Source organism: Carya illinoinensis, chromosome 15, assembly GCF_018687715.1.
Source record: "Carya illinoinensis cultivar Pawnee chromosome 15, C.illinoinensisPawnee_v1, whole genome shotgun sequence".
NCBI lineage: Eukaryota > Viridiplantae > Streptophyta > Magnoliopsida > Fagales > Juglandaceae > Carya > Carya illinoinensis.
Window position 1 is genome coordinate 15158734 of NC_056766.1, and position 10537 is coordinate 15169270.

A 10537-nucleotide genomic window follows, 5' to 3' on the forward strand; every position below is an offset into this window, starting at 1 on the left:
TCTCTACCAAGATCTATTGTGCTTCTTTAGAAGAGACACATCTTAGAAGGGGTGTGAAATAACCTAGTCGATACAAGACTTTGTCCACAAGGGTGGAGTGCACTAATATGTTCTTGATTTTCCTCACCTCTCATTTCTCATTAGGCAATTTGTTGACATCTAGGTATTCGATTATCTCTACGGCCCATTCTAGAGCACCTAACCTTATTTCTGAGATCTCAATACAACGGGCTTGTCTACCTTTTTGATCATTGTCTACTCTGGAAGAGGGGCGTCTTCCTACCTAGACCCGACTTGTGTCAACCTGTCGACCCTCTAGTTCTTGGCCTTAGGTACTTGCTAGATTTGAAAATATCGAAAGTGGTTGCGCCTTTCCCTTGCTAGCATCAAGTATTTCTTTGGCTTCTCACTCTTTATGTTGAACTCCCCCTAAACTTGGTTGACGACCACTTGGGATTCGGCCCTTACTTCCACTTCTTGGTGGCCAGGGACTTGATGACTGCTAATCCAACTAACAACGCTTCATATTCTACTTCATTGTTGGTGGTTTTGAATGCCAACCTGATGGTGTAGTTGTGTTCATCTCCGATGTCCATAACAATATGCACCCCCATTCCCTCATCAGTCCAATAGGACAAACCATCGATGAAGACCTATCAGGGCTTCATGGGAGGTGCATCTCGGACCTCTTCTGGGAAGCAGTTGAACTCTGCTACGAAGTTTACCATCACAAGCGATTTCACGATATTTTCTGGGGATGTACTCAATGTTGAATTCGCTTAGCTCTATCGCCCAATTCATCAATTGGTTTGAAACATCTGACCGTTGCAAGATTTTTTTAGAGGGGCTTTTATAAGAACTGGATACGGATGTACCTGGAAGTACAGCCACAACCGTCGTACAATCATCACTAGTGTGAAAGCCAGTTGGTCCATTCAGGGGTATCTTGCCTCTGCTCCCTGAAAAGCTTGATTGGTGTAATATATAGGCTTCTGGGAGCCCTTCAAGTCCCCAACCAAGGTCGCGAAGACTACATGTGAGGAGATGGATAGATACAAGGTCAATGCTTCTCCTCATATAGCCTAACTAAGCAATGGAGGGTTGGCAAGGTACGGCGTAAGGTTCTCGAATAGGGGTATTAAAAAAAACCATAGAACCAGTTGACCTTACCAAACTGATAGATTCAGCCCAGTTTCTAAGCAGTCCAGTGTGGTACTATTTCTTAAGAATCAAAATCGATCCTAAACCAGTGCAGTATCAATTTTCATATTTGAAAAATCGGTTTAAACCAAACTGAACCAGTATATATATATTTATAATTTTTATATCATATTATATATCATACACTAAATTGCTAATTAATGTAACATAAATTCTAATCTTATTCTTCAAGTCTATTAATTTTATAACATAAAATTAGTATAACATGTGATATAACATATGAATTTTAGTCTTAAACATAAACATTAATATTAAGTTATTAATATAAACATACTTTTGATATATATATATATATATAAAGAATAAATACATATTTAGCCAAATAAATTATAATGTATATATTTGTAAATACATTTTTACACATTTGATCATATATACTCATATAAAAAGCTAGAACTTATATAGACTATCATTAAATTCAATATTATTTTAGTATGTGTTAATTATTATAAATTAATGTACTTATACTATAATATAAATAAACTAATAGTTTAGTATATATAAATATCATATTATAACTAACATAGATATTCGAAAAACCAGCTTGTGAAATCAGAAAAATTGGAAGATCTAGTTTCAGTGGTAAATCGGTCCGGTATCAGTTTTTAAATTTTTAAAACCAGTATATATCAATCCGGTTCTAACAAATGTACAAAATCGGACTGAACCATACAGGTTACACCCATATTCTCGAATGCCTAGTTGCACTCATTGTCCCAAGTCTGCACCTTCCGCAACACCTTGAAAAATGGTAAGCACTTGTCCGTGGACTAGGAAACAAATCCATTGAGGGTGGCAACCCGCCCAACTAGCTACTGCTTGTTGTTAATGTTCCAAAGTGGGGCCATGTTGAGTATGGCCTCCACTTTCTCTAGGTTGGCTTCTATTCCTCACTCGGAGACCATGAAACCCAAGAACTTCTAGAACTCAACACTGAATGCACACTTTGTTGGGTTGAATGTCATCTAGTAGTGTCGTAGCACTGCGAAGACCTTGCGTAAGTCAACTAAGTGCTGTTTAGGGGTTATGCTTTTGACAGGCAGGTCATCCACATAAACCTCCATGTTTCCCCCTATTTGCTCCTTGAACGATTAACCAGCTGCAGGTAAGTGGCTCCTGCATTTTTTAGGCTGAAGGGCATGGTTGTGTAGTAGTACAGCCCCCTTTCCATAATGAATGACATTTTCTCCTCGTCATTGAGGTTCATGTGGATCAGGTTGTACCCCAAATAAACATCTATGAAATTCAACATGCGATAGCCTACAGTGGAGTCTAGTATTAAGTCGATCCAGGCAAGAGGGAAGTTGTCTTTTGGGCAAGTTTTGTTTAGGTCAGTGAAGTCAACACACATTCTCCATTTTCTGTTAGACTTCTTCACTAGCTCGACAATGGATAACCAATCTGGGTAGTGTGCTTCAAGAATGAACCTTGCAGGTAGGAGGCAGACTTCCTCAGCAATGGCAACCCATTTCTCTACGCTAACTTTGGTGCTTCTGCTTGACGTTCTTGGCCTCGGGGTCCATGCAAAGGTGGTGTTCGATTATGGAAGGATTGATCCTAGGCATGTCCTCGTGACCTTAGGCAAAGACATCTTGGTGTTCCATGAGGAGCTACTTCTTGGCCTGCCAATTATAACTGTGTTCTTAGGGAGGCTAGGATCGAGGGAAGCTAATTCCAGTAGTTCATTTGGTTCCACTTGTGACGCCCCCAAATTCCGTTTGGGATCAGACGGACATTTAAAGCGTCGAGACATGCAACACAAGGTTACCTACCCTCGTTCATGACATATAAGATGCAATATTCCTAACATACATCTAACATTATGCAATATTCGCAGCGGATAATTTTTTTTCTTTCGCAATACTATGCACCAAATTGAAAATATCTCAAATACTTAAAACATATTTCATACATAAGGACCCATTGAACAACTAAGATCACAACACTAGTCCAAAATGGTTATGATCCAAAAAGTACTAGAGATGCAACTCCATCGTACAAGTAGTAATTTACGTTAACTACTATATTAACATTGGCGTCGCACCGTCACTTAGTCAACTGTGTCTAGTTGATCATCTCCCGATTCTCCTTCAGGTCCTGTAACAAGATCTACCATTCGGGGGGAATGGTAATTGGGACTACCAAAGTGAGATTTGATTACAAATCTCAGTAAGTTAACAAAAAACTCTCACACAAGCTAATAATGCATGGATGACAGTAAAAGCATAAATGCATAATCAAATTCATAAGTAATTAAAGCATAACTTGGCGTACAACATAGCATAATTGACATAACTTAAATTGAAACATGAACTGAACTTGACTTGATATGAACTTAATCTGAAACTTGATTTAGCATGAACTTGCTCTGAAACTTGAATTAACATGAACATGATATGAAACTTAACTTATCATTTGACTTAACATGAACGTGATATGAAACTTGACTTATCATGAACTTGTTCTAAAACTTGACTTAGCATGAATTTGCTCTGAAACTTGACTTAACATGAAAAATACATACTCCAGTTGTTGTGGCCTCATGTATTCTACGTGTAAATACATACTCCACAGTTATTGTGGCCCCATGTATTCTACACAAACTTGACTTAACATGAAAAATACATAATCCACAGTTGTTGTGGCCCCATGTATTCTACGTGTAAATACATACTCCACAGTTGTTGTGGCCCCATGTATTCTACGTGTAAATACATACTTCACAGTTGTTGTGGCCCCATGTATTCTATACAAACTTGACTTAACATGAAAAATACATACTCCACAATTATTGTGGCCCCATATATTCTACACATCACAATGCAGTTAAATACATACTCCACAGTTGTTATGGCCCCATGCATTCTACACATCACAATGCAGTTAAATACATACTCCACAGTTGTTGTGGCCCCATTTATTCTACATGTAAATACATACTCCACAGTTGTTGTGGCCCCATGTATTATACGAAAACTTATTCTTTAACTGCTTAAATACATACTCCACAGTTGTTGTGGTCTCATGTATTCTACGTGTCACAATTGTTGTGTCTCACGTAGTGTATGCGTCACAATTGCTGTGACCCCATACATAAGTAATCAAGATGAAACGTGACTAGAATACGAAAGGACTGAAGCCCTGACGTAACATAACGTGACTTGAATTTAACTTGAAATACATGACCAACTTGAGATAGAAACATTTCGTAACATAGCATAACATATAATAGACAACATATTTAACATAACATACTTGCAACAGTGAATATTACATGACTTGACATACATGTAATAGATGTCATACTTAGCATGACATACTTGTAATGTACAGCAATACATGACAGAATATATTATGTAACAGATAAAAGCTGATGACGGAATAAATTCTGTATAACAGAAAATTACGTGATAACTTGGCATGGCATGACATATATGATAACACACATACATACACTATAGTTCCTTTACTTAGCACACATACACAGTAGACTGCTAGTAAGTTAAAAGCTAACTTACCTCGATCTCCGCGTTTCTTATAAAACCTTAAGCGCGATCACGAGGAACTGTAATTAGTGATTCTAAAAGTTAGCATTAAATCACTAATAAATTGAAATATGAAAAATACTAACTTAAAGAGTAAAATTTCCATTTTACTCTCTGCATGTAGGAAAATGACCGTTTTACCCATAACTTAAGGATTTTGCATACTAACTCCAAAAGTCACCAAAATTTATATGCCTCATGTAAATTTTATTCTCAATTCAAATATCAATATAGAAAAATTTAAAACTAATCACAACTATTAAAACTCCATAGGGCCGAAATTCTCATATGCTATTTCTATTGATTTTTGTTTCCAACTTGTTTTGATCAACCTTTTGATCTATGACTTATAAATATGTGATCTTCAAACCAAACCATCACATGATTTAAAAAGATATCCTAAAACATATATAAGCTTCTAATTAAAGATCACATGGTTAGAAATTAACCAAAACATAAATTTAGCCAAGAACATCCACACTTTGGCTTATTTGAATATCTCTTTACATAAAATTTCATATCTTTGAAACTAACATCAAATATCTTTAAAATAATAATATAACATGTATATAAGATGCTTAGGATCCTCCAATAAAATTATCAAAGTCATTGGAATAGGTTTAGACCACCAAAGAGTTAAAATTTCTCAAAACAGAAACTGTTTTTCCACTTCCAGTTTCTAAGTTTCTAAATCTAAGAAAATCTTTCATAAAAACATTTAATAATGCAAAAATCCTCAACCAATAATCATATACACATGTTAACAATACTCCATAAAAATTTCGGACTAATATCTATCCATTAGCTTGGTCAAAAACTCCAAACTATAACATATTCTCCAGTTTATCTCCCGGAATGACCTTTCTATAGTTTATATAATATTTGACTAACCAAATGATTTTCAAATGGGACAAATAAGATATCCACGTAAACTAAACTCAAAAATAAACAACTTATATGAAGGAGACTTTATGATAAAACACTTAAAAAAACTTCGAAATGGGCGTACAAAAGAACTCCTAAAAGCTGTCTAAGAGAGAGTGTTTGATATTCTTTTAATAGAAAGTGTAAATGAAGATAATTTCATGAGGAGGGGTGGCTGGAGATACTTATGGATGAGATATGGAAGAGATGAGACTGGAGTGAGAGTTAAGTGTAGGACTCTCTTACCCGAAGTGAGAGTTAAGTGTGAGACTCTCTTACCCGAAGTGAGAGTTAAGTGTAGGACTCTCTTACCTAATAATATCCACGAAATTAGCTTAAAATATTTTTATCCAATAATATCTACAAAATTAGTTTAAAATATTTTTATCCAATAATATCTACAAAAATTAGCTCAAGATATTTTTATCCAATAATATCTACAGTTTTGAGCAGACGTTTCATCCGAAAATATGAAAAAGTGTTGTTGTGCCATAAGACCTTAAATAACCCTCCGAGTCTAATGGCACAAACCATAATACATTTTGACACTTCTAACTATCTCCAATAATCAAAAATACACTTCGGATACCATAGTAAATAATAACACTAACTATGTAGTTAGACTAAAACCTATACGATTAATGGATTCGTGAAAACTTATGGGGTCTTCACGAGGTTCCTAAAACTAATAGAAATTTCACAATTAAATTTCTAGCGGGCTGTTACACCACTTGCCTGAGGGCCTACTCATCCCTGGCGTCTTCTTCTCTGGTGGTAAACTCCCCCCCCCCCCCCCCCTCTCTCTCACGAGCGCACTTGCTGGGAGGGTGCCTCTTTCTGGGCCTTCCACTACATGGACCTCCTCTTTCCCTAGTTTCAACTCCTGCATATAGCACTCGCATGCTAACACCTATTCACCTTGAGTCTCCTTCACTGCCATATTCATTAGAAACTTCATTTTCAGGTGGTAAGTCGAAGTCATCGCCTTCAAGCTGTTTAGGGTTGGTCGCGCCAATATGGCATTGTATGATGAGAAAGCCTTTACCATTATAAAGTCAACCATCATCGTGGCTGTGTGGGGGGCCTTTGTTGGCCAAGACTGATAGGGTGATGTTTCCTACCAACTAAACCATGTCTCTCGAGAACCCTTTCAATAGCTTGGGCGCCATTAGGTGGCCTTGGCCCTTCTATCAGCCTATTCCAACTCTGTCTTCCTAGGCACCATCAGGGCTCGAAGCGTGTTTTGCATTGATGAAACAATCAGCCAGGTCCATGAACTCCCCTAGGGTCTCGAGGCCATACGCCTCCTAAGAGTGGAGCAAGGGTGATCTTCTCATCCTTCGTCATATGCTCTTTGTTGAACATAGCCAAGTAAGCTTCCAAACTTTCATCCTCCTTCTGTTTAATGGTCAAGAGGTAAGTGATTGGGTGTCTCCTCCTCCTACTGGCCATGAATTGCGTGAGGAACAAACAAGCCAATTCCCCAAAGCTATTGATTGATCCGGGCACCACAACCCGAACCATCCCCTCGCGGCCCCCCTTAAGGTCAATGGGAAGGCTCTGCAAGTAATTTCCACAAGGAATCCATGCAAAATCATATAAGCCTTGAAGGTTTCTATGTGCTCGAAGGAGTCCCTAGTCCCATCATACATGTCCATCTGGGAACCCTGATCTTCGACGATAGTGGCGTAACCATCACCACTACACTGTAAGGTAGATCTGTGCTAGTGAGTGACTGGTCCACTGACGATGAGGTGCCCATCTTCTTCACCATCTCCTCATACTTGTCCATAAGGCTATACAGCTCAGGTTGCGTCTTCTTCCTTTCTTTCTTGCCAGCATCCATTCCTTTAACACTTTACGACTTGCGTACTGGCGTCCAACCTCAGGTTGTCATTTTCCTTTCAAGGTTCTTCATTTTCGTCCGTGGTCAACTTCCTCAAGATCTACTCCATTTCTGTGAACATTTCTTCCATGTTTTCTAATGACATGTCCACGAGTTGTTTGAGAACATGTTGTCGCCAGCATACAAAGGACACGTTGCATCTATATTGATCCCACAAACAGTTCGGGGTGGTAATATATGATACGACTCGTTAATCCAATACAAACACAACACAAAATTAGTGAGTTTGGGTTAGGTTCGAGTCAAAACATGTTAACCCGTTAAGACGCGATTTATTAAAGGGTCAACCCGCTTAACCCGTTAGTGACCCGTTTAGACCCGTTAAATTTTTTTACTCAAAATTACAATTATATCCTTTTTAACCTAAAAACAAAAATATCTTTATCCTCTTTCTTATTTCCTAACTCTCTCTCTCTCTTAATTCTCAATTGAATCAATTCTCACGAGTCACGACCGCCTCCCACACTTCTTATGAATTGTAGTTTTGGTATTTTTATTGTTTGGATTTTAATTTTAGACTTATTTAGTTAGTTTTATATTTTTTAGAAATATTGTAATTTTAAATTTTATGTGAAATTATGTTAATCAAGTCAAATGGATTATTTGGGTCAATTCAGCCCCTTTATATAAATGGGTTGAAACGAGTCGAAACAGGTTGTTTCATGTCAATATTTTTATTATTAATTCATAATGGGACACGACACATAACGGGTTATGTTGTGTGAACCCCTTTTTTTAATGGATTGTATTAGGGTTTGAAAATCTAACCCATTAAGCTTCACGGGTCGTTTGGGTTAACCCATATCGTATAATATACACAACTTGATACAACATGAACACGACCCATTAACACGATTTTCCACCCCTACAGACAGAACCACTATTGATGATGTCTTTTGTACATCTGGGCCAAGTTCTAGTAACCCCAAGCCGAGATCCTGCTATCTGCAATACAGAGACAAAGGTGGGCTCAGGGTGGTACAAGGAGCCTCTGATACCAAAGTCAGTGTCCTTTTTTGGAGAATTCTTCTAGAATCATAATGAAGAAGTTATTCGTACCTGGAATCTGGCTTTTATACCTTGGAATATTTTGTACCATGTGTCAGGGGTTAGTGTCACGCCCACAGTTGTAAGGTCGTAGTCTTTAATGTGACGTGGCTTCTGAGGTGGCACCATTAATGTTGCACGGCTTCCTAGGTGACATTTTGATGGCAGATGATTGGTGCGGTCACTTCCTATCCCAATGTTCAAGGAATGGAGGATTGTCTGTGATCTTCGTTCACTTGCTAGCTTAGATCTTTAAATGCTAGGTGTTGTAGGAGCGTGGTCGACGTGTCCCATCTACCCCCATCCACCCCAACTTGTTTCCTGCACGGGGGTATCCCCTTTCTTCTAGTACAGCTCTAGGCCAAGTTTTGTTGATAATTTAATGGCCCATAAGAGGGGAAAGATTTGGGCCAAGATGGGTTTCAGCTTCTTGCCCATGCCCAATTTAGAGGAGGGGGTGGGAATATCCCCTTCATGTTGGTTTTTTCTACTCCCTTCTTTGAAAACAATTCCAATCCTCTCTTCTCCCTTTCTCCCTCCTCTCTTTGATCAATTTGCGAGTGATTCATATACGTCTCAGAAATTAAGCTTGAGCTACTTGTCTTGGTGACATCATCAATTTTGGAGCTCAAATGGTCCTAAGTACGCGCCAAAATTGGAATTTTCTATAATTTGTGTGTAAATGCCAAATCAGTCTTGATTTGTATCTTCATTTTTATCTTTTGGCTGCTAAATTTAAGGTTTTTGTTGATTTTCCTTTCTCTTTTAGGTAGCTTTTGGGTTTTGTTTAGCCACTCTTAAAGTGCAAGCAAGCACAGTTTTGGATCTTTTTCAAAGCAATTCAGGTTTGAAAGTTAAAAAGCTTCGTGCGTCAAGGTACGTAAAAAGCTCCGCATTCTATACCATTGTCAAATTTCATAGATCAAGACTAGAATGAATAAAATAATAGAGTAAATTTCATCAACAAAATTTTAATCAACTGCTCATAAACCTTACGAGGCAAACAATAAATTAAATTATCAAAGATCAGAATCAACTACGAAAATCGACACGATCAAGGACTTCAACAGAATAGTTGCATCCTTAACATTCAGTTTGGTTCCAAATAAAATCGAGAAAACAAATTCCATCCAATAAAAAAACCAACAAAATGATCACTCTATGTTCAAGTCAAGTTCTACTTGGCTCAACTTTCTATAGGTGAAAATACACAATAATAAAATAAAAATTACAATGAAATTAAAATTATTAATGACGAGGGAACGGTAATAATAAAAACGTTAATAATAAATATTATTTATTAAAAAATACAAACACTTCCCATTTATTTCTCTAGGTTTTTTTGGGTGACAAAACAGAAGGTGAAATAGAAATTAGCATTTCTGCTTAACACGCATCCAACATTAGCGAAGATTGCGTCACCAGATCGAGGAGCAAGGGGGTCTAGACTCCAGATCCTTAGGGGTCCAGATCCTTTGAGAGAGGAGGCCAAGAGAGGTGGACCGTTGGAGTGGGGCCGGCGATGCGGCATAAGGCTCTAAAAGATTAAGAGGTGGGAGAGGGGGTGGTTGTTAAAGACCCAACTATTAATTCAAGAATCCTAGGATTGTTGGATGCAAATTTTGTTAAACATTTAACCCTCATGGTGATAATATTCCACCATGCTTCCGAATTTGATGTCCACAACGGCCCATTCTATCGACATTGATCCAGCTGTAGACCTTTCCCTTTTGTCAGTTTTACTTATCTATTATTATTCAATGACTTAATATTGTGTCCATACATAGCAACAAGGCATTTTAATCCGACCTATAGGTCATCCCTTCGTAACTTGAACTCATGACACGGTCCCTACTCTAATACCAATGTTAAAAACCCAACCATTTATACAAAA